At 47.8% G+C, this 25,969-nt stretch overlaps 1 protein-coding gene across 1 annotated transcript in view; it reads left to right on the top strand.

Moving 5' to 3' along the window:
- Positions 1–25,728, top strand: part of SDR42E1 (short chain dehydrogenase/reductase family 42E, member 1) — a 326,449-nt gene extending 300,721 nt beyond the window's left edge. Inside the window, exon 4 of the transcript XR_011024676.1 lies at positions 25,480–25,728. The gene's annotated coding sequence lies outside the window, so the exon portion shown is untranslated. The remainder of the gene's footprint in view (positions 1–25,479) is intronic.
- The last annotated feature ends 241 nt before the right edge of the window (positions 25,729–25,969 follow it).

The raw sequence follows: 25,969 nt of genomic DNA on the forward strand, positions 1-25,969 counted from the left end.
ACATCTGTTCTCTCCTCTAAACACCCACTAATTACCCATCAAACACCCATCAATCACCCCCTATCACCACCTGTCACTGTTACCTATCAGATCAGACCCTAATCTGCCCCTTGCGGGCACCCAATCACCCGCCCACATGTTCAGATTGCCCTCAGACCCCCCTTATCAATTCACCAGTGCATTATTTACATCTGTTCTTCCCTGTAATAACCCACTGATCACCTGTCAATCACCTGTCAATCACCTATCACCCATCAATCACCCCCTGTCACTGCCACCCATCAATCAGCCCCTAACCTGCCCCTTGCGGGCAATCTGATCACCCACCCACACCATCAGATCGCCTGCAGACCCGCCGTCAGATCACCTCCCAAGTGCATTGTTTACATCTGTTCTCTCCTCTAAACACCCACTAATTACCCATCAATCACCCCCTGTCCCCACCTGTCACTGCTACCCATCAGATTAGACCCCTATCTGCCCCTAGGGCACCCAATCACCCGCCCACACCCTCAGACCCCAGCCCTGATCACCTTGCCAGTGCATTGCTTGCATCTATTCCCCCCACTAATCACACCTTGAGACACCCATCAATAACCTCCTGTCACCACCTTTCACCCCCTAGCACACCTACCCATCAGATCAGGCCCTAATTTGCCCCGTGTGGGCTCCTGATCACTCGGCCAAACCCTCAGATCCCCCTCAGACCCCCTTCCAATCACCTCCCCAGTGCATTGATTGCATCTATTTTCCCCTCTAACCACCCCCTGAGACACCCATCAATCACCTCCTGTCACCCCCTAGCACTCCTATCCATCAGATCAGGCCCAATACAACCTGTCATCTAAAAGGCCACCCTGCTTATGACCGGTTCCACAAAATTCGCCCCCTCATAGACCACCTGTCATCAAAATTTGCAGATGCTTATACCCCTGAACAGTCATTTTGAGACATTTGGTTTCCAGACTACTCACGGTTTTGAGCCCGTAAAATGCCAGGGCAGTATAGGAACCCCACAAGTGACCCCTTTTTAGAAAAAAGACACCCCAAGGTATTCTATTAGGTGTATGACGAGTTCATAGAAGATTTTATTTTTTGTCAAAAGTTAGTGGAAATTGATTTTTATTGTTTTTTCACAAAGTGTCATTTTTCACTAACTTGTGAAAAAAAATAAAATCTTCTATGAACTCACCATACACCTAACGGAATACCTTGGGGTGTCTTCTTTCTAAAATGGGGTCACTTGTGGGGTTCCTATACTGCCCTGGCATTTTAGGGGCCCTAAACCGCGAGGAGTAGTCTAGAAAACAAATGCCTCAAAATGACCTGTGAATAGGACGTTGGGCCCCTTAGCGCACCTAGGCTGCAAAAAAGTGTCACACATGTCGTATCGCCGTACTCAGGAGAAGTAGTATAATGTGTTTTGGGGTGTATTTTTACACATACCCATGCTGAGTGGGAGAAATATCTCTGTAAATGGACAATTGTGTGTAAAAAAAAATCAAACATTTGTCATTTACAGAGATATTTCTCCCATCCAGCATGGGTATGTGTAAAAATACACCCCAAAACACATTATACTACTTCTCCTGAGTACGGCAATACCACATGTGTGGCACTTTTTTGCAGCCTAACTGCGCTAAGGGGCCCAAAGTCCAATGAGCACCTTTAGGCTTTACAGGGGTGCTTACAATTTAGCATCCCCCAAAATGTCAGGACAGTAAACACACCCCACAAATGACTCCATTTTGGAAAGTAGGCACTTCAAAGTATTCAGAGAGGGGCATGGTGATTCCGTGGCAGATTTCATTTTTTTTTTGTCGCAAGTTAGAAGAAACTGAAACTTTTTTTTTTGTCACAAAGTGTCATTTTCCGCTTACTTGTGACAAAAAATAATATCTTCTATGAACTCACTATGCCTCTCAGTGAATACTTTGGGATGTCTTCTTTCCAAAATGGGGTCATTTGGGGGGTATCCTGGAATTCTAGCCCCTCATGAAACATGTCAGGTGCTCAGAAAAGTCAGAGATGCTGGAAAATGGGAAAATTCACTTTTTGCACCATAGTTTGTAAACGCTATAACTTTTACCTAAACCAATAAATATAGGCTGAATGGGTTTTTTTTTTTTTATTAAAAACATGTTTGTCCACATTTTTCGTGCTGCATGTATACAGAAATTTTACTTTATTTGAAAAATGTCAGCACAGAAAGTTAAAAAAATAATTTTTTTGACAAAATTCATGTCTTTTTTGATGAATATAATAAAAAGTAAAAATCCCAGCAGCAATCAAATAGCACCAAAAGAAAGCTTTATTAGTGACAAGAAAAGGAGCCAAAATTCATTTAGGTGGTAGGTTGTATGAGCGAGCAATAAACCGTGAAAGCTGCAGTGGTCTGAATGGAAAAAAAGTGCCTGGTCCTTAAGGGGGGGGGGGGTAAAGCCCACGGACCTCAAGTGGTTAAAGGGGCTTTGCTATTAACCGCTAAAGTCGGCGGGCGTTTAATTTTCCCATGGTCAGAAGAAGAATATTCAAAATCGATTTTCTCAAAAACTATAAGGTCTTTTTGAAAAAAAAAATTTTCCTCTTGTTCACAATTTTCTTCTTAACATTCCCTGCAAATTTGGTGTTTTTTAGCTTTTAAGGGGGCTTTGCTATTAAACATTAAAGCCGGCGGGCAGATATTTTCCAAACGGCAGCAAAGCAGGGGTTAAACGATAAATATCGTTCAGGCAGGACAAAAAAAAAAAGTTTTAACGATAAATTTCGTTCAAAAGGTCGGCGCCATTTTTTAACCTTTTAAAACGATAAATATCGTTTGATAATGTAAGTGAATGGGGCGCCATTTTTATCTAACGGTGCCGAGCGCCATTTTTCACTGACCTGATAATAATATGGTCGGGCATTATACTATGACTATGGTAGGATTAGATTGTGAGCTTCTCTGAAGACAGTCTATGATACTCTGTAAAGTTGTGTCAGTGGCAGTGCTATATAATTACATAATAATAATATGGTAGGAAATTAGACAGGCCATGGTAGGGATTAGATTTGAGCTCCTCTGCGGACAGTGACATGACTATGTATTCACATAGACATGAGGCTATTGTTCACAGCTAATGTACGCATCTGCATTTGCAGAGAGCTGGGGTGTGTGTGTCACTTGTAGTTCTGCAAGGGGTGTGCTGTGAAGGGCAGGTGGGGGAATCATACTAAGAGATCTCTTACCCCAGACTGGACTGTGATCCCCCTCACTCAGCTGCCAGGCTGGACAGTGACCTCATAACGCTCTCTGCAGCTCAACCCATTGTCCTCGGTCCTCTTCGGCATGTTTCCCTCTCATTTCATTTCCCTTTTTTTCTGCATGAGCCTGCAGAGCTCAGTGCACCCTTCTCTCCTAGAGCTCCCCCTAGTGGAGCCTCCTCTCATCTCTCCCCAAACTGAAGGAGCAGCTTTGCCTGTGTACAGCTGTATAGGTGCACTCACGTGGCTGCAGCACGTCGACTGTCGTCGACACAACACGGGGGCAGGCATGGCACCCTGCCAGGTGTTTTTCCCGAACCCACGCTGGGCCAGTCCAACACAGGCTGTAGTCACTCTGGTTGTTGTGGTGACAGAGGAGTCGGAGAATCGCATGACTGACCTCGGATGCCGAGCGAGAAATGCTGGTGTAATGACAGACCTGCTTCCCGGAAGCTGCCATCCACACTGAGTATCGCATGCTCAGTGGAAACTTAAAGAAACCTGTAACTTTAAAAACCTCCCCTGGGGGGTATTCACCTCGGGTGGGGGAAGCCTCCGGATCCTATTGAGGCTTCCCCTGTCCTCCTCGGTCCACCGTGGTGGCGAAAAAGCTCCGGGAACGGCGGGGATGTAAATATTTACCTCCCCTGCTCCAGCGCAGGCGCAGTATCGGCTCTCCGCTCGGAGGTAGGCGGAAATAGCCGATCGCTGTCGGGCCGCTCTACTGCACAGGCGCAAGTCTCCTGCGCAGTAGAGCGGACCCGACGGAAATCGGCTATTTTCTCCTATCTCCATGCGGAAAGCCACAACAGCGTCCCCGCTGGAGCCGGGAAGGTAAATAAATCAATGCTTATCAGTGTGTGTCAGGCTTGTCGAGGGAGGATTCCAGGACACTTCGGGGGAGCCAGCACTGGACTGCCTGCAGCTACAGGGGTGGGGGAAGCCTCATTGGGACTTTGAGGCTTCCCCCTCCCGAGGTGAGTACCCCCCAGGGGAACTTTTTTTGTTACAGTTTCTCTTTAAATATTATTTCCCCGAAATATCTCAGTTTCCACACCTCCAACACTCCCCAAATTTTCAGGGTAGAGAGGGGACCCCCCCCTAACTACCTCTGTGCCAAATTGCAGCCCCCGAGCCCTGCTGGTTCCAGAGATTGATTACAGACACCTATCTCGGAACCAGCAGGACTTGGGGGCTGCAATTTGGCACAGAGGTAGTTCGGGGGGTCCCCTCCCTACCCTGAAAATGTGGGGAGTGTAGGTGGTGTGGAAGCTGAGATATTTGGGCTGTTTAGCATGGCAGCATGGAGGGCAGCACTGATTTACAGGCAGCAGGATCTGTCATTACACCGGAGATCTGACAGGTGAGGTGCACGAGATGTGGCCTCATTGCTTATCCCCTCAACTCCTGCGCTTCTGTACATACCCCACTTGTGTGTGTGCTGTACATACCCCTCTCCTGCGCTTCTGTACATACTCCTCTTGTGTGTGTGCTGTACATACCCCTCCTGTGTGTGTGCTGTACATACCCCTCCTGTGCTGCTGTACATACCCCTCTTGTGTGTGTGCTGTACATACCTCTCTTGTGTGCGCTGTATATACCCCTCTTGTGTGTGCGCTGTATATACCCCTCTTGTGTGTGTGCTGTACATACAGTACCCCTCTTGTGCTGCTGTACATACCGCTCCTGTGCTGCTGTACATACCCCTCATGTGTGCGCTGTACATACCCCTCCTGTGTGCACTGTACATACCCCTCCTGTGCTGCTTTACATATCTACATACCACTCCTGTGTGAGCGCTCTACATATCTACATACCCCTCGTGCTGCTCTACGTACCCCTCATGTGTGCACTGCTCTACATACCCCTTCTGTGTGTACTGTACACAGGGGGGCCTTTAGGCATAGGCAGTACAGGCCATTGCCTGGAGTGCCAGTGGTCCTGGGGGCGCCATGTTGCTGGATTAAGCCCCGTCCACAAATGAAGCCCCACCCCTGGACTAAGCACCGCCCCGTGGGTGTTCTATTACTTGCTTCTGCTGCATCTACTTAGCGTAAGTTGCAGGCAGCTGCCACCTCTGTGTTTTGTGCATCCTTCTTTCCCCTTTTGTGCCTCCTTCTGTCTTCTTGTGCCTTCGTCAGTCCCTTGTGCCATGTCTGACCTTGTTTGTCCTTCTGTCTTCCTTTGTGCCTCCTTCTGTCTCCATGTGCCTCCTTCAGTCCCCCTGTGCCATCTTTGTCTCCTTCTGTGCCCCTTTGTGCCTCCTTCTGTACCCCTGTGCCTCCTGATGTCCCCTTTGTCTTTCTTTGTTCCCTTGTGCTACCTCTGCCCCCCTGTTCCTCCTTCAGTCCCACTCTGCCGCCTTCAGCCCTCCTGTGCCTCCTTCTTTCTCCCTTTGTGCCTCCTTCTGTCTCCTTGTGCCTCTTCAGTCCCCATGTTCCTCCTCTGTCCCATGTGCCTCCTCTGTCCCCTGTGCCTTCCTCTGTCCCCCTGTGCCTCCTTCTGTGCCCCTTTGTGCCTTCTTCTGTCTCCCTGTGGCTCTGTCTGTCCCCTTCTGCCTCCTTCTGTCTCCCTACATCCCCCCCTGCCGTCTTATGTCCCCCTTTTGTGTGCCTCCTTCTGTCCCCCTTTGTGCATACTTCTGTCCCCCTTTATGCCTCCTACTGTCTCCCTGTGCTACCTCCTGCTCCCCTTTGTGCTTTTTTTCTGTCCCCCATTGGGCCTCCTTCGGTGCCCCTGTGCCTCCTTCTTTCCTCCTGTGCCTCCTTTTGTCCCCCTCTGTGCCTCAATCTGTCCACCATTATGCTGCATTATGCTGCCCCCTAGTGGCTGCAGCCACTAGGGGGCACTCCACAGATGACCAGGATCATTAGAGAGCCTTGCCCAAGGCCTGGCTTGAGCTGGTATTTGAACCATGGTCAAAGGGTCAGATTTCACTTCAAAGGCAACAGCCTTACTACTAGTACGCTGTCCAAGGTTGTGTGGCAGAACGCAAAGGTGAAATAAACTTGAGGACAACTGCCCTAAAGCTGAAGATTTCTTTATTCACTGTCAATGTGGATGATTAAACAGCTTAAAACAAAGAAAAAGGAACCTGATCGGTCATGTTCAGAGCCAGGACAAGGTCCTCCAGCACCCAAGGCTGAGAGCCCAAAGTGCGCCCCTCCATCCCCCCCACCCCAGCCGTCACACACTGATTGCTATTACTAAGAGGTGCCCCAGGGCCCCCAACACCTTAATCTCTAGTTATCTGGCTTGCAGTCACTGCCATGTATCCCCTTTTCTTATTTCTCTCTGCTTCAGACACAATAGGGGAATGATAGCTGAGTGAGTTGTGCGCCCCTCCTACACTGCGCCCTGAGGCTGGAGCATCTCTCTCGCCGCTGCCTCGGCCCGGCCCTGGTCATGTTCATGTCAACTAAAGCTTAGTACACAAGGACCAACCTGCAGCCTGATTGTCATCTGACTTTAGTCTGTTGGATGATAATCAGGCATGTGTACGCATACAAACAACTTGATGAGCAACTGATAACAGGCGGTTTGATCAATCCAACTGTTGGACCTATGTTGGTCTGATATCGCGCAGTTGGTGCGCAGTTGGTGCATTGGAAACAAGTTGTTTGAAAGACTTGTACTTGTTCTGAATGCGTGGTCCGTCAGTCCTCTAGCGTGCGCAGTATGTTAATTGAGTTGGTTGTTTAGCCGTCTAGGCGTGTGTATGTACAGGTCATGTGGTTCGTCAGGTTGTGTGGTGTGTCATGCTGGTCATGTGGTTGTGTGCATGTTGGACGTGTGTATGAGCCGTAAAGAGACTCTGAAGTCTCTAAAAAAAGTCTATTTATTTCATAAATGTGTTTAATACTTTAGTCCTAACTAAACCGCCGCATTCCCACCACTATAAACTATCTAAATCCCCCCAAACTCCCCCCTCCCTCTCCCCTGCAAAATCCACGACTCTCTTGGTCGTGGATTTTGCTGCCCTAAGCGCTTCCATGTGAGGCAGAGCTATGAGCTGCAGCCCTGCCTCACACGCGTCTGTCAGTGGCGGATCTCCGCCTCTCCCCCCGCCCCTCTCAGTGAAGGAAGACTGAGAGAGGCGGGGGAGAGAGAGGCGGCGATCCGCTGCTGACAGACGCGTGTGAGGCAGGGCTGCAGCTCATAGCCCTGCCTCACATGGAAGCGCTCCCCGTAGTGTGCCCCGGGGAGTTTGGGGGGATTTAGATAGTTTATAGCAGCGGGGATGCGGCGGTTTAGTTAGGGATAAAATATTAAACATATTTTTGAAATAAAAATATGTTTTTTAGAGACTTCAGAGTCTCTTTAAGACCAGCAAAACAACAACTAAGGTAGTGGGATCTGTACCACAGCTATCATGGGAGACCTGGCATGTGGTAACCACTTCTCACTGCACCCTTTATTGCCAAAAGAAGATGCCGGGCAGCTGAGATGCATCATAGCATCTTCTCTGATCATATGTCCTTCACACAGTTTTAATGTAGCAGACGCCTATAAAGCTTTGTACTCACCTCGCGATGCACGGAGATGGATCCAGCGACATCTCATTGACGACAAGCGCTCCCCCGGTCCATCTCCCGGCCGGTGGATATGCGTGACATCACACGACCTTACACGACGGCCGTGAATGAGACTTATAGCGAGCGCAGTACATTGTGTCATTATTACCATAAGACGATCAATGCCAAGCGATGTTCGCATGATCGTACGCTTGTGCCCACATTGTGAGATTGCATAAATGACAGCTGGTCACTCAAAATTGCCGGTCGGGAAAATTGTTGTAAAATTCGTGGGGTGGATAAAGACCTTAAAGGAAACATCCGGCAAAAAATGAAATATCAGCTTTCCTCACCTGGGGCTTTCTCCAGCCCCTAGCAGCCGACTGTCCCACACTGATCGCTCCGCTCTCCGCCGCCGTCCCGGGGCTCTCCGCACGCTGTTCAGGCAGACCTCGAGGTCGTCCTTACTGTCAATCATGGCCACGTGGTCCGCGGCGTACTGCCCAGGCGCAGTAGTTCTGTGCCTGAGCTGGGAGCCCGGGACAGCGGCGGAGAGCGGAGCGATTTAGGCCAAGGCCACCTAGGCCATGGCCTAGGGCACCACAAGAACAAGGGCATCAAAGCAGCAAGCTAAACTGGTGCAGCAGGGAAATCAGTACTCTGCTCTCTGTGCACATTTGCATTGTGGCCAGCGGCTATGGATTTGGGCAGCATTGAAGATGGAAAGGAAGAGGAAGCTTCTGCACTGGAGACGAGTGGAGAATGAGTGACACGAATGGCTGCTGCAGTGAGAAGGCGAGCTTGTTACCTATACTGAAAAGGACAGGGTGAGAAAAGGAGGGATTAAGGGAGTCATCTGCCCACCTATACTGGAGGGAAAGGAGAGAGGAGTCATCTGGCTACCTATACTGGTATACTGGGGGGGGAGATCATCAGGCTACCTATACTGAAGGGGGACGGCTGGTGACAGTGGCCTTGGGTGGTAAAGAGTACAAATCCGGCCCTGGGAGTGATTAGCGTGGGACAGGCGGCTGCAAGGGGCTGGAGAAAGCCTCAGGTGAGTAAAGCTGATTTTTCATTTTTTGCTTGATGTTTCCTTTAAGATAGCATGAAACGATGGCAACCAACTGTAGCACGCATGGTAGGATTTTTTACGATGTTACAATGTTTTGAGGTCCTGTTGAGCCAATGGAGCTTGTGGATTGTGTGAGTTGAATTCATGAACTCAGAAAAACAATTTTGTATTAAAATGACACTGAAGCGGAAAAATATATTATGATATGCTGAATTGAATGTGTAGTACATATAATTAATAGAACAATAGTAGCAAAGAAAAGAGTCTCATATTTATATTTTCACGTGTATAGCTTTTTTTTTACATCATTGTATCACTCTCTAATATTTGCAGTTTACAAACTGCGCTCTGTATTGTAAACTATGAATCGGAGCAGAGCTAATCGGAGTGGGATAATTTTTGTACCAAATCCATCGCCTTGGTAAGTATTAGACAAAGGAGTCGAGGAGTTGGAGCCGTTTTGGGTACCTGGAGTCGGAGTCGGTGGTTTCATAAACTGAGGAGTTGGTGTCGGATGAACTTCGTCTAACTGCCCTTCGAATCGCCCAGTCCCATGCATGCCCCCAGGACTTCTCAAGAGCTGCTCCAACACTATGGAACCCCAGGAAGGGCCTCAAAACGCACCTTTTCACTTTGACCAAACCTCCCCCCCCCACCCACACACACACACACACACCCCACCCCCCACTGGTGCTCTAAACCCGCAACTGAACTCTGGTCCCCTACCTTTCTTGTCCCTACATCTCCCTCTAGATTGTAACCTTCAGCAGCATCCTCCTCCTTGTGTCTCCTACCTATTCATGCACCTCCATTTCCGTACACACATCCTATGGATCTGAGTGAACTCGACTTGCCTAATCTCCATGCACCCATCCTGTGACTAAGAATTACCTTGTACTCCTACTGTTCTGCATGATCTGGTTTGCATGTATTCCTGTATTGTCTTATTGCTTTTTGTCACCCCTTAATATTGTCTGTAACCTTAAAGTGTATCTGTCGGGCATAAAATCAAAAATCAATTCTTTATTTTTATCTGGTAAACAAGTAATAAGGATGCTAACCGGGCAATCCAAAAGTTAAAATCACTGTTACTTATCTTGTTTATAAATGCTCATTCACCAGTTTACCTGACTCTTATTTGGTACGTTGCCACACAATGGAAGCTGCAGGGCATTCTGGGTTGTCCTTTTTTGCTTCTGTACATTAGTTAAGTCTGAGGGGAAATGAAGAAGTAAAAAAAGACAACCCAGCATGCCCTGCAACTTCCTTTGTGCGGCAACTTACCAAATAAGAGTCAGGTAAACTGGGGAATGATCATTTATAAACAAGAAAAGTAATAGAGATTTTAATTTTTGGATTGCCTGGTTAGCATCCTTATTACTTGTTTACCAGATAAAAATAAAGAATTGATTTTAGATTTTATGCCCGACAGTTACACTTTAACTAATGTTTAGCGCTGTGTAATAAGTTAGCGCTTTACATTAAATAAATAATGTGTTTGTAGTCCTGGCTTCTGCATAGCAGTGTACTTATAGGTGCATTACTCATGTTTTACCACTGGGAGGCTTCAGAGCTCTCCTCTCTCTTGGCTCAGAGCAGTGATAATAGTACTTCATGTCTTGCAGGGGAGCAGGAAAAAATGGCGCACAGCTCCACCGCAACATTATGGCGCCGTCAATTTAATGTAAAACGCTAATTAGCATTTTGAAGTTGTAACATTGTTATAGTGCAGCGGTATAGTACTGAGCTGTGGTTGTATTTTATGCAAGGGGCAGGTTCGAATCTAGTCAATGATCTTTTTTTAATTATTTTCATTTACTGATATATGCACTGCTATCTGAGTATTAATAAAAGATTAGTTTAAAAAATACTTTTTACGAAGACAAAGTTTTGTGTTTTTAATATCCAGCTGCATGCATAACATATGCAAAGGAAGTGGGAAGGCAGAATAAAGATGAGAGTTTGCAGGCAGTAACTCCGTGTCTCCTTCTTCACCTTTCATACGATATTCAGCTGGGATATCAAAAACACAAAACATTTACTTCATAAAAAAGTATATTTCAACTAATCTTTTAACAATGCCAAATAGCAGTGGTATCTATCAATTAAAGAAAAAAAAAAAAAAAAAAGTAACGTGCAGATTCGAACCTGCAAAAATTTCTCCAGAGCCCAGTATTTTACCACTATGCTATCATTCCTTCTTCAAATCCTGGCTTAACAATGCTTAAAAATCCTTTTATAACACTATGCTGAACAGCACCATCTACTGGTTATCAACTTGACTGCAAATACCACAGGCAGCCTGAGTCTTATGAAAACGGAAAATTACGTTCTGAAGTCTAAAACGCTAAATAGCGTTTTAAGGCCGTTCTGAACCGTGCGCCATTTTTTCCAGGCGCCGCTTTTGACTGTATGCGTCTTGCAGAGTGTAGTTACTGCTGGAAATTATACAGGATAAATCCTCCTTATAGCTAATCTCTTCCACCTGGCCTTCAAATTCCTCTATATCCTTTCTAAGGTAAGTCAGACAAACCCTGGCCATGGGACATCTCTCTGAAGTTCCGGAGACACTGATATAGACAGGAGAGTGCTGTACTGTGTCAGCCATAAGTAAAGGCAAGAAGTTCTGAATCAGGATGATACTATTTATGAAAGTAAAAGAGTAAACTATTGGTTGATCAGCCTTCTTCAGACTTTTTACAGGAACAGTGTCTGAAGAAGGCTTATTAGCTGAAAGCTTACACTTTTCCTTTTAAGTTAGCCAATAAATGGTATCATCCTGATTCACTAACTGATGTACAGTCATTGTGATTTCTGGTGATGCGCTAAGGTGCCCATACACCACTTGATTGCTCTGCTTGATCGACCATTAGATCATTTTATTGGATTGGAGGAGATTGTTTTTCCATTCTGCTCAATCGATGGAAATTGGCCAATATATGGTCAAATCAATTAATTTACTAAATTGGGCAGGATGGAAGATATTGGCCGATCGTAGAGTAATTGGTTGCTGTTCACATGATTTTGGTCAACACAGAATGGATTTTTGGTGTCAGAGAATGGAGGCATTACATCGTTCAGCTCGATTAGTGAAAGAGAATAACAAAAGATCTTGCACTGTAGTTGCCCAATAATGTTGATGGCTTCATGGAAACTCGAGTTAAGTGGACATGAAGTATCAAAAAAAGAGTTTCACTTACCTGGTGTTTCTGCCAGCCCCCTGCAGCTGCGACGGGACAAGGTCCTCCAGCACCCAAGGCTGAGACACCAAAGTGTGCCCCTCCATCCCCCCCACCCCAGCCGTCACACACTGATTGCTATTAGACTAAGAGGCACTCTAGAGCCCCCAACACCACATTTCTAGTTATCTGGCTTGCAGTCACTGCCATGTATCCCCTTTTCTTATTTCTCTCTGCTTCAAACACAATAGGGGAATGATAGCTGAGTGAGTTGTGCGCCCCCTCCTACACTGCGCCCTGAGGCTGGAGCCTCTGTCTTGGCCTGGCCCTGCCTGTGCCTGCCCCGCACCAAATGATTCTCCGGTTCCCCGCTGCAGCTCTGTTTCATTTTCACCAACTTACAAATCAATGTCCACTGCGTGTCCTCATTTGCGGACTGTCCTGTGCAGGCACAGTAGAGATTTTCTTCAGACGCAGTGGACGGCGAGACGGAGCCGTGGCAGGGGATTGGAGGATTGTTTGGTAACGGTGCGGACACAGAGTAGCTGCAGGGGGCTGGCAGAAGCCATAGTTGTTTTTTTTTTAAAATACTTCAGGTTTCCTTTAAAGGGAACCTTAAAGTGAGTGTCCAAGAAGACCAAAAAAAAAAAGATCCACTTACCTGGGGCTTCCTCCAGCCCGTGGCAGCCGTCCTGTGCCCTCCCAGCAGCTCCGGAGGCTCTCGGTCTTCTCCGTTGCAGAACCTGACCTTGCCAGGTAGGGTTCCAGGTTGGCGTCTTTTGCGCTCCACCGCGCTGGTCACGTGGTCCGGCTCAACGTCAGCAGGACGGTACTGCGCAGGCGCAGTACTTCTGCAGCGCCTCCAGAGCTGCGGCGAGGGCACAGGACGTCTACCACGGGCTGGAGGAAGCCCCAGGTAAGTGGATCTTTTTTTTTGTTTCCTTGGATGTTCCCTTTAACCACTTAACGACCGCCCCCAGCCGATGGGCGGCGGCAAAGTCCGGGCCCAAACGACCGCAATACGCCCATCGGCGGGGGCGGCTGCGGGAGTGGCTATGCGGCGATCGCGTCATTCGTGACGCGATCAGCCGCCGGGGACTGGCTCCGCCCCCCGTTCGCCGTAACCCGCCGGCCGTTCGGAAGCGCCGGCGGGTTACTGGCATCCGGATCGCCGCTGCAACAGTGTATAATAGGCTTTGTAATGTATACAAAGCCTATTATACTGGCTGCCTCCTGCCCTGGTGGTCCCAGTGTCCGAGGGACCACCAGGGCAGGCTGCAGCCACCCTAGTCTGCACCAAACACACTGATTTCCCCCCCCCCTGCCCCCTGATCGCCCACAGCACCCCTCAGACCCCCCCCTGCCCACCCCCCAGACCACTGTTTGCACCCAGTCACCCTCCTAATCACCCATCAATCACTCCCTGTCACTATCTGTCAACGCTATTTTTTTTTTAAGTCCCTAATCTGCCCCCTACTCCCTCCTGATCACCCCCCCACCCCTCAGATTCTCCCCAGACCCCCCCCCAGACCCCCCCCCCCCGTGTACTGTATGCATCTATCCCCCCTGATCACCTGTCAATCACCTGTCAATCACCCGTCAATCACCCCCTGTCACTGCCACCCATCAATCAGCCCCTGATCTGCCCCTTGCGGGCAATCTGATCACCCCCCCACACCAATAGATCGCCCGCAGATCCGACATCAGATCACCTCCCAAATCCATTGTTTACATCTATTCTCTCCTCTAAACACCCACTAATTACCCATCAATCACCCCCTATCACCACCTGTCACTGTTACCCATCAGATTAGACCCTAATCTGCCCCTTGCGGGCACCCAATCACCTGCCCACACGCTCAGATTGCCCTCAGACCCCCCCCTTATCAATTCGCCCGTGCAATATTTACATCTGTTATTCCGGGTAATAACCCACTGATCACCTGTCAATCACCCATCAATCACCCCCTGTCACTGCCACCCATCAATCACCCCCTGTCACTGCCACCCATCAATCAGCCCCTAACCTGCCCCTTGCGGGCAATCTGATCACCCCCCCACACCAATAGATCGCCCGCAGATCCGACATCAGATCACCTCCCAAATCCATTGTTTACATCTATTCTCTCCTCTAAACACCCACTAATTACCCATCAATCACCCCCTATCACCACCTGTCACTGTTACCCATCAGATTAGACCCTAATCTGCCCCTTGCGGGCACCCAATCACCTGCCCACACGCTCAGATTGCCCTCAGACCCCCCCCTTATCAATTCGCCCGTGCAATATTTACATCTGTTATTCCGGGTAATAACCCACTGATCACCTGTCAATCACCCATCAATCACCCCCTGTCACTGCCACCCATCAATCACCCCCAGTCACTGCCACCCATCAATCAGCCCCTAACCTGCCCCTTGCGGGCAATCTGATCACCCACCCACACCAATAGATCGCCCGCAGATCCGACATCAGATCACCTCCCAAATCCATTGTTTACATCTATTCTCTCCTCTAAACACCCATCAATCACCCCCTATCACCACCTGTCACTGTTACCCATCAGATTAGACCCTAATCTGCCCCTTGCGGGCACCCAATCACCCGCCCACACGCTCAGATTGCCCTCAGACCCCCCCCCCTTATCAATTTGCCCGTGCAATATTTACATCTGTTATTCCGGGTAATAACCCACTGATCACCTGTCAATCACCCATCAATCACCCCCTGTCACTGCCACCCATCAATCACCCCCTGTCACTGCCACCCATCAATCAGCCCCTAACCTGCCCCTTGCGGGCAATCTGATCACCCACCCACACCAATAGATCGCCCGCAGATCCGACATCAGATCACCTCCCAAATCCATTGTTTACATCTATTCTCTCCTCTAAACACCCACTAATTACCCATCAATCACCCCCTATCACCACCTGTCACTGTTACCCATCAGATTAGACCCTAATCTGCCCCTTGCGGGCACCCAATCACCCGCCCACACCTCAGAACGCCCTCAGACCCCAGCCCTGATCACCTCGCCAGTGCATTGCTTGCATCTATTTCCCCCCTCTAATCACACCTTGAGACACCCATCAATCACCTCCTGTCACCCCCTAGCACACCTACCCATCAGATCAGGCCCTAATTTGCCCCGTGTGGGCTCCTGATCACTCGGCCAAACCCTCAGATCCCCCTCAGACCCCCTTCCGATCACCTCCCCAGTGCATTGATTGCATCTATTTTCCCCTCTAACCGCCCCCTGAGACACCCATCAATCACCTCCTGTCACCCCCCTAGCACTCCTATCCATCAGATCAGGCCCAATACATCCTGTCATCTAAGAGGCCACCCTGCTTATGACCGATTCCACAAAATTTGCCCCCTCATAGACCACCTGTCATCAAAATTTGCAGATGCTTATACCCCTGAACAGTCATTTTGAGAAATTTGGTTTCCAGACTACTCACAGTTTTGGGCCCGTAAAATGCCAGGGCAGTATAGGAACCCCACAAGTGACCCCATTTTAGAAAGAAGACACCCCAAGGTATTCTTTTAGGTGTATGATGAGTTCATAGAAGATTTTATTTTTTGTCACAAGTTAGCGGAAATTGATATGTATTGTTTTTTTTTTCACAAAGTGTCATTTTCCGCTAACTTGTGACAAAAAAAAAATCTTCTATGAACTCACCATACTCCTAACAGAATACCTTGGGGTGTCTTCTTTCTAAAATGGGGTCACTTGTGGGGTTCCTATACTGCCCTGGCATTTTAGGGGCCCTAAACCGTGAGGAGTAGTCTAGAATCCAAATGCCTCAAAATGACCTGTGAATAGGACGTTAGGCCCCTTAGCGCACCTAGGTTGCAAAAAAGTGTCACACATGTGGTATCGCCGTACTCAGAAGAAGTAGTATAATGTGTTTTGGGGTGTATTTTTATACATACCCATGCTGGGTGGGAGAAATCTCTCTGTAAATGGACAATTGTGTGTAAAAAAAATCAAATAATTGTCATTTACAGAGATATTTCTCCCACCCAGCATGGGTATGTGTAAAAATACACCCCAAAACACATTATACTACTTCTCCTGAGTACGGCGGTACCACATGTGTGGCACTTTTTTGCACCCTAAGTGCGCTAAGGGGCCCAAAGTCCAATGAGTACCTTTAGGATTTCACAGGTCATTTTGCCACATTTGGTTTCAAGACTACTCCTCACGGTTTAGGGCCCCTAAAATACCAGGGCAGTATAGGAACCCCACAAATGACTCCATTTTAGAAAGAAGACACCCCAAGGTATTCCGTTAGGAGAATGGCGAGTTCATAGAAGATTTTATTTTTTGTCACAAGTTAGCGGAAAATGACACTTTGTGAAAAAAAACAATTAAAATCAATTTCCGCTAACTTGTGACAAAAAAAAAAAATCTTCTATGAACTCACCATACATCTAACGGAATACCTTGGGGTGTCTTCTTTCTAAAATGGAGTAATTTGTGGGGTTCCTATACTGTCCTGGCATTTTAGGGGCCCTAAACCGTGAGGAGTAGTCTTGAAACGAAATTTCTCAAAATGACCTGTGAAATCCTAAAGGTACTCATTGGACTTTGGGCCCCTTAGCGCAGTTAGGGTGCAAAAAAGTGCCACACATGTGGTATCGCCGTACTCAGGAGAAGTAGTATAATGTGTTTTGGGGTGTATTTTTCCACATACCCATGCTGAGTGGGAGAAATATCTCTATAAATAGACAATTGTGTGTAAAAAAAATAAAAAAATTGTCATTTACGGAGATATTTCTCCCACCCAGCATGTGTATGTGTAAAAATACACCCCAAAACACATTATACTACTTTTCCTGAGTACGGCAATACCACATGTGTGGCACTTTTTTGCGGCCTAACTGCGCTAAGGGGCCCAAAGTCCAATGAGCATCTTTAGGCTTTACAGGGGTGCTTACAATTAGGCACCCCCCAAATGCCAGGACAGTAAACACACCCCACAAATGACCCCATTCTGGAAAGTAGACACTTCAAGGTATTCAGAGAGGAGCATAGTGAGTCTGTGGCAGATTTCATTTTTTTTTGTCGCAAGTTAGAAGAAATGGAAACTTTTTTTTTTTTTTTTTTTTTGTCACAAACTGTCATTTTCCGCTAACTTGTGACAAAAAATAAAATCTTCTATGAACTCACCATGCCTCTCACTGAATACTTTGGGATGTCTTCTTTCCAAAATGGGGTCATTTGGGGGGTATTTGTACTATCCTGGAATTTTAGCCCCTCATGAAACATGACAGGTGCGCAGAAAAGTCAGAGATGCTTGAAAATGGGAAAATTCACTTTTGGCACCATAGTTTGTAAACGCTATAACTTTTACCCAATCCAATAAATATACACTGAATGTTTTTTTTTTTATCAAAGACATGTAGCAGAATAACTTTCGCGCTCAAATGTATAGGAAATTTTACTTTATTTGAAAAATGTCAGCACAGAAAGTTAAAAAAGTCATTTTTTTGACAAAATTCATGTCTTTTTTGATGAATATAATAAAAAGTAAAACTCGCAGCAGCAATCAAATAGCATCAAAAGAAAGCTGTATTAGTGACAAGAAAAGGAGGTAAAATTCATTTAGGTGGTAGGTTGTATGACCGAGCAATAAACCGTGAAAGCTGCAGTGGTCTGAATGGAGAAAAAGGCTCTGGTCCTTAAGGGGCGAAAAGACTGTGGTCCTGAAGTGGTTAAGTGAGAAGGATATGGATGTTTACTTTTAAACATTATCAGTTGCTTGGCAGTCCTGCTGATCTCTTTGGCTGCAGTAGTGGCCGAATCACACACCTGAAACAAGTATGCAGCTAATCCAGTCTGACTTCAGTCAGAGCACCTGATCTGCATGCTTGTTCAGGGGCTGTGGCTAAAAGTATTAGAGACACAGGATCAGCAGGAGAGTCAGGCAACTGGTATTATTTTAAACGGAAAAATCCATATCCTTCTCAGTTTAGGTTCCCTTTAAGACCGTCACCTTACCAAAAATGAGCACTAGCATGATTTTTTAGAAAGATCACAATATAAGCTCTACCCCGAAAATAAACCCAGTTTACAAAGTTGGCCAGTCCTGGTAATGCATTGCCACACATAGAGTAATAATTTGACTCAGGGCTGTGGAGTTGGAGCAATTTTGACAGTACCTGGAGTTGGAGTTGATGGTTCATAAACTGAGTCGGATGATTTTTGTACTGACTCCACAGCCCTGATTTGACTAGAGATGAACGACGTCATGGCTGGCAGTTTTGTGACCTTATCAACTTCCATCGTCATCAGCCTCTCCAATAGCCTCCAGGCGTCGCTATGAGGAGGATCGGGACTGCGCATGACGTCAGACATCATGTCAGATCGTTGCCATAGCGACAACAGAAGCTGTTCGGGGAAGTTGCAGTTCTCGCGGGATTGCGGCTAGGTAAATATAGCCGGCAGCCATCGGGGGGGGATCAGAGCAGTGCTGGGGGACTTGGGGCACACGTGTAGCTAGCCTAGTGCTAGCTACACTATATAAAACAAATTTGAAACAAAAATCTCCCTCCCGTGGACACATGGCCGCAAAAATTCAACGCTAGGGTGGTTAAGGGTTAAAATTGATTGAAACCATTCACTTTGAGGGGGCTTTCACACTGGAGCGGTATTTTTACCACACCACACCACAGGGCAATGGAAGTCTATGGGGACTTTCATACTGACAGGGTGCGGAGTGATATGACAGAAGTGATTCGCTGCATCCCCAACGATAGGGCACATCTACGTTACGGCGCAGTGCTGCGTCAACCTGTGGTGACGTGGGGTAAACCGGAAGTCGTGTAAGTCTATGGCATAGTGTGTGTTAAAATGAGTCACTTCCTGCTTGGTCGGGTGCCAGACGGGGATTACCGCCTACTAACGCAGTAATCCCTGAAGGCCTTTTTTTGGTCGTGTGGTGTGGCTCCCGTCCGCAGTGTGAAACCGGCCTGAGTTAGAGGTGTTTACAAGGGAGACGCTTGTTATTGCTTTATGGCTACATGGCAAATAATGTAGATTGTTGTACCGGTGCGCAAGCGAGGCAGGGAGCACAGACATTGGGATTTTTACATTAACACAATTTTCTTCCTTTTACAAATGTGTTTTCAGCATCCACTTTTCCTTATCTTTTAATTGTGAAGTGCATTATCTGTACAAAGCTGTACAATTTTAAAATTGAGGTATAAATGGTGAAAGGCATGTGATTGTCAGAAAGAGTGGCGCCGCTAGGGCCTTTGATCCGGGGCACCGGCCTGGAACCTGTTGCTATGGTGTCCCAGATCGATGGGAGGGGGCACTGGGCGGAGCGGCGGGGGGGAGCGGGCAGTTAAAAACTCACCTTCTGTTCGGATTGACGCAGGCACAGCTTCCATGTGCTTTCGGCTTCCGACTCCCTCCCCCCGGCGTCCATCGCCTTGGTTACAGCGCACCCTGTGATGACATCACAGGCGGCGCCGTTATCAATGCGAGGGACGCCAAAGGAGGAAGTCGGAAGCACATGGAAACTGTGCCTGCGTTGATCTGAAGGCAGGTGAGTTTTTAACTGCCCGCTCCCCCCCGCCGCTCCGCCCATTGCCCCCCCTACACTGGGGGAAGCTACCTATCCAACCTACGCTGGGGGAAGCTGCCTATCTAATCTATACTGGGGGAAGCTACCTATCTAATCTACACTGGGGGAAGCTACCTATCCAACCTACGCTGGGGGAAGCTGCCTATCTAATCTATACTGGGGGAAGCTACCTATCTAATCTATACTAGGGATGGTCGGAAATGCCAATTTCCGATTCCGCGGTAAATCCGCATTCCGCCATTGCCAAATACCAATTCCGCTTTCCGCTACCAATTTCCGCATTCGGATGCGGAATTTCCGCCGGAAATCGCAGAAATTCCGCCTGACTTTAACATTGATTTTCTCAAAAACTATAAGGTCTTTGGTGTTTCTAGGATTTACAGGGGCTTTGCTCAGTGGCGTAGCTACAAACCTCTGGGCCCCGATGCGGAATCTGGATGTGGCCCCCCCCCCCGGCAACAACAGCCCCCCCTCCCCCGGCAACACCCGACGGATGCACACACATATCAAAATCCCTATAGCCAGCTATAGGTACCCCCAGTATAGGTAGTCAGGCATAGGTAAGCCAGTATAGTTGCCCCCGGTATAGGTGAGATAGGCAGGCGCCGCCGGTATAAGTTAGATAGATAGGTGCCCCCAGTACAGGTTAGCTAGGTGGGTGCCTCTAATATATGTAGCCAGAATAGTTGCCCCCAGCGTAGGTTAGATAGGTAGGTGCCCCCAGTATAGGTTAGTTAGGTAGGTGCCTCCAATACAGGTAGCCAGTTTAGTTGCCACCTGTATAGGCTAGCTAGGTGCCCCCAATACAGGTTAGATAAGTAAGTGCCCCCAGTATAGGTTAGATAGGTAGGTGCCCCCAGTATAAATTAGATTAGGTTGGTGCCCCCTAGTATAGGTTAGATGAGGTAGCTGCCCCCCAGGATAGATTAGGTAGCTTCCCCCCAGGATAGATTAGGTAGCTGCCCCCCAGGATAGATTAGGTAGCTGCCCCCCAGGATAGATTAGGTAGCTGCCCCCAGTATAGGTTAGATTAGGTAGCTGCCCCCCAGGATAGATTAGGTAGCTGCCCCCCAGGATAGATTAGGTAGCTGCCCCCCAGTATAGGTTAGATTAGGTAGCTGCCCCCCAGGATAGGTTAGATTAGGTAGCTGCCCCCCAGGATAGATTAGGTAGCTGCCCCCCAGGATAGATTAGGTAGCTGCCCCCCAGGATAGATTAGGTAGCTGCCCCCCAGGATAGATTAGGTAGCTGCCCCCCAGGATTAGGTTAGAATAGGTAGGTGCCCCCCAGGATAGATTAGGTAGCTGCCCCCCAGGATAGATTAGGTAGCTGCCCCCCAGGATTAGGTAGCTGCCCCCCAGGATAGATTAGGTAGCTGCCCCCAGGATAGATTAGGTAGGTACCCCCCAGTATAAGTTAGATTAGGTAGCTGCCCCCCAGAATAGATTAGGTAGCTGCCCCCCAGGATAGATTAGGTAGGTGCCCCCCAGTATACATTAGATTAGGTAGCTGCCCCCAGGATTAGGTTAGATTAGGTAGCTGCCCCCCAGGATAGATTAGGTAGCTGCCCCCAGGATAGATTAGGTAGGTGCCCCCCAGGATAGATTAGGTAGCTGCCCCCCAGGATAGATTAGGTAGCTGCCCCCCAGGATAGATTAGGTAGCTGCCCACCAGGATTAGGTTAGAATAGGTAGGTGCCCCCCAGGATAGATTAGGTAGCTGCCCCCCAGGATAGATTAGGTAGCTGCCCCCCAGGATAGATTAGGTAGCTGCCCCCCAGGATTAGGTAGCTGCCCCCCAGGATAGATTAGGTAGCTGCCCCCAGGATAGATTAGGTAGGTACCCCCCAGTATAAGTTAGATTAGGTAGCTGCCCCCCAGAATAGATTAGGTAGCTGCCCCCCAGGATAGATTAGGTAGGTGCCCCCCAGTATACATTAGATTAGGTAGCTGCCCCCAGGATTAGGTTAGATTAGGTAGCTGCCCCCCAGGATAGATTAGGTAGCTGCCCCCAGGATAGATTAGGTAGGTGCCCCCCAGTATAGGTTAGATTAGGTAGGTGCCCCCCAGGATAGATTAGGTAGCTGCCCCCCAGTATAGGTTAGATTAGGTAGGTGCCCCCCAGGATAGATTAGGTAGCTGCCCCCCAGGATAGATTAGGTAGCTGCCCCCCAGGATTAGGTTAGATTAGGTAGCTGCCCCCCAGGATAGATTAGGTAGCTGCCCCCCAGGATAGATTAGGTAGCTGCCCCCCAGTATAGGTTAGATTAGGTAGGTGCCCCCCAGGATAGATTAGGTAGCTGCCCCCCAGGATAGAGCAGGTAGGTAGGTGCCCCGTCCCCATAATGGAGGGGGGGCCGCAGCCGCGGGGAGGGCAGCCCGACCTCTCCCTCCCTTCCTCTCCCCGGGGCCCCCCCCTCAGATGCAGAGTGAGCAGCTCACGGAAGCGCTGTAGGCAGAACTCACCTCCGTCCCTGGATCCAATCGCCGCTGATCTCCTCTCTGGCTGGCTCTGCATAGATGCTTACACACGCAGCTTCCTGTTTAGCCGGAAGCTGCGTGTGTAACAACATCTATGCAGAGCCAGCCAGAGAGGAGATCAGCGGCGAGTGGAACGCAGGGAGGTGAGTTCTGCCTACAGCGCTTCCGTGAGCTGCTCACTCTGCAGTTGAGGGGGGGGCCCCGGGGAGAGGCAGGGAGGGAGAGGTCGGGCTGCCCTCCCCGCGGCTGCGGCTCCCTCCTACCAGCGCGCACGGTCGCATGGGCCTCCAAACGGAGATGGGCCCCCCGGGCCCCTCCCCCGCCTCCTCAGGAGCCGGGCCCGGTCGCCAAGGCGACCGCTGCGACCACGAGCCCTACGCCCATGGCTTTGCTATTAACCGCTAAAGTCGGTGGATTTTTACTTAAAGAAAATAGGCAGATGCAGATTTTCTGCATTTTACATTACAGTAAAAATCCGCCGAATTTAGCTGTTAATAGCAAAGCCCCCGGAAGTCCTAGAAACACCACATTTTCAGTGTTTCTTAAACAGAATCTCCTGAACAAGATGCAAAAAAAAGTTTTCAAAAAGACCTTATAGTTTTTGAGAAAATCGATGTTAAAGTCGGGCGGAAATTCCGCGATTTCCGGCGGAAATCCGCCTAATGCACTTGCATTACCGATTTCCCCATTCCGATGCGGAAATGCAATTTCCGATCGGAATTTCGGAAATTGCATTTCTGCGGAATCCGAATGAGCATCCCTAATCTATACTTGGGGAAGCTGCCTATCTAATCTATACTGGGGGAAGCTACCTATCTAACCTACACTGGGGGAAGCTGCCTATCTAATCTATACTGGGGGAAGCTACCTATCTAATCTATACTGGGGGAAGCTGCCTATCTAACCTGTACTGGGGGAAGCTACCTATCTAACCTATACTGGGGGAAGCTACCTATCTAACCTACACTGGGGGAAGCTGCCTATCTAATCTATACTGGGGGAAACTACCTATCTAATCTATACTAAGGAAGCTGCCTATCTAACCTGTACTCAGGGAAGCTGCCTATCTAATCTATACTGCCTATCTAATTTTACACTTATACATCGTTGATTATAGTTTTCTAATATATCGCTTTTAATATTACCGTTATTTTAAGATTTTTAATGCGTACGTGATTGTAAGGCTAAGTATTCTATTATATATATATATACCTTTTTCTAATTAAAATATTATTAATGTGTACATGATTTTAACGCTATTTATTCTATTACAAATATATAAATAATTCTATTCATGTTATTTATAGTGAAGTATTTTAAGGATTAAATATATTATTGTTTATATGTGTGTAAGGGTGTTTGTGCAGTGGAGATGGTTAGGGTTAGGCACCACCAGGGGGATGGTTAGGTTTAGGCACCATCAGGTGGGTGGTTAGAGTTAGTCACCACCAGGGGAGATTTAGGGTTAGGCACCACAAGGGAGGTCTTAGGATTAGGCACCACCAGGGGGGTCTTAGGGTTAGGCACCACCAGGGGTGTCTTAGGGTTAGGCACCACCAGGGGTGTCTTAGGGTTAGGCACCACCAGGGGTGTCTTAGGGTTAGGCACCACCAGGGGGGTCTTAGGGTTAGGCACTACCAGGGGGGTGGTTAAGGTTAGGCACCACCAGGGCGGTCTTAGGGTTAGGCACCACCAGGGGGAGTTAGGGTTAGGCACCACCAGGGGGGTCTAGGGGTTAAGGAGAGGTACAGGAGGGTTCTGTGTAAGAGTAGGGATAAGTATAGTTACAGTACAATATACACCACCAGGGGAATGGTTAGGGTTAGGCACCACCAGGGGGTGGTTATGGTTAGGCACCACCAGGGGGTGGTTAGGGTTAGGCACCACCAGGGGGTTGGTTAGGGTTAGGCACCACCAGGGGGGTGGTTAGGGTTAGGCACCACCAGGGGTGTCTTATGGTTAGGCACCACCAGGGGGAGTTAGGGTTAGGCACCACCAGGGGGGTCTAGGGGTTAGGGACAGGTACAGGAGGGTTCTGTGTAAGAGTAGGGATAAGTATAGTTACAGTACAATATACACCACCAGAGGGATGGTTAGGGTTAGGCACCACCAGGGGGTGGTTAGGGTTAGGCACCACCAGGGGGTGGTTAGGGTTAGGCACCACCCGGGAGTTGGTTAGGGTTAGGCACCACCAGAGGGGTGGGTAGGGTTAGGCACCACCAGGGGTGTCTTAGGGTTAGGCACCACCAGGGGGGGTGGTTAGGGTTAGTTACCCCTAGGGGGGTCTAGAGGTTAGGGATAGGTACAGGAAGGGTTCTGTGTGAGAGTAGGGATAGGTATAGTTACAGTACAATATTTGTAATATACACAATTTATTAAATTATGTATATTTACACAAGGGGGGGGGGGGGTCTAGGGGTTAGGGATAGGGAGAGCCTACAGTTAGGTATGATAACAATAACAATAATATTTATATAGTGCTTTTCTCCATGGGGACTCAAAGCGCTGATTGCAGTAAAATACCCGTAAAATCTACCATTGTATTACTATGCTTAATACAAGTGTAAATATCCTTTTTTTGGTATAGACACTATTTGACGTTTCATTTCCGAATTCGTTTGTTGTCATAGTCGGTATTTTGCCGTTTCATTATAGGCTATAAACGAAAAATATTGTTTTACATTACAATTTATAATTTCGGCTATATCCCGTACCCTTTTTTCCAGGCGCCCTTTTTTGATACACGCCGCGGAGTCAGCTGTATAACTGATGACATGATCTGATGCTCTGCTGGAGGCGGAGGGCCAACAGAACAGCGCAATTATGATGTTATTCGGTGGGTAGGGGGAGGGCCGCCAACAAAGGTATCTGAGCGGCGGCCACTGTACACGAGCTGGATTATTGGCAGTTGTTATCAGCCGCCTCAGACTACTCTAATCTAGCATGTGTACGGGGCTTTAGTCGCTACCACATCTACACAGATTGGAATAAAGCATTCCTGACCCATTCCCTACCCATTCCATGCCCACTCCCTGTTCAAGTCTTGTGCTACATCATGTGTATATCAGAGCAACCAATTTCACACAGTGATAATTTTGCACTAATATTTGCAGATATGATGCAACATGTCACGTAATAAGTTGGGATGGGCAAAAAAATGGATTTCCACAAAATGCGTTTTCACACACCCATTGACTGCAATGCATTTAGCTAAAATATGTGTTCTCATGCATGACCGTATAGTTCTGTAAATATTCTCATCTGAGTGAAAATGTGAAATTTTTTGCAAAAATGATAGATTATTTTGGACCACCTTACTGTAAAGCCTGTTGGTGTTTTTACTGAGTATTGGAATTATACAAGAGTTTTTTTTTTCCCACAGTTCAACAGTCGACTGCTCTCCCCCTCTCTGCCAAAGTGGAGAGGCTTTAGAGAAGGGTAAAAAGAAGGATGAAAAGGCTGAAGAGCAGAATCCAGCAGATAGAACATCAGCAGGCGTGATTAGCCCCAACTCCAGACCACGCATCCCCCCCTAACCCAGCAGTGACCTGTTGCCAACGTCCTATTGTGTAGTGTAACTTTTTAAACTTGTGGAACAGAGCAATTTTCCTCTGTCAGAGCTCCCCTCATTCATTCACCAATCACTTTATCATTATATATACAATGTTTTGTTTTATTTTTTCACCACAAATTAGGCTTTTTGTAGGTGATAGGTTTTTTTTTTTTACTTATTTTTTATTTTTCAGTAATTACTTTAATTTCTATGCATTTTAAGGGCTAAGTAAGGAAAAAATACAAAACACTATTTATCCATATTTAACCACTATAGTAGTAAAATGAGCAATGCTACTGTACAATAGATAAAACCAGGG

This window comes from Hyperolius riggenbachi, chromosome 11 (assembly GCF_040937935.1).
Source record: "Hyperolius riggenbachi isolate aHypRig1 chromosome 11, aHypRig1.pri, whole genome shotgun sequence".
NCBI lineage: Eukaryota > Metazoa > Chordata > Amphibia > Anura > Hyperoliidae > Hyperolius > Hyperolius riggenbachi.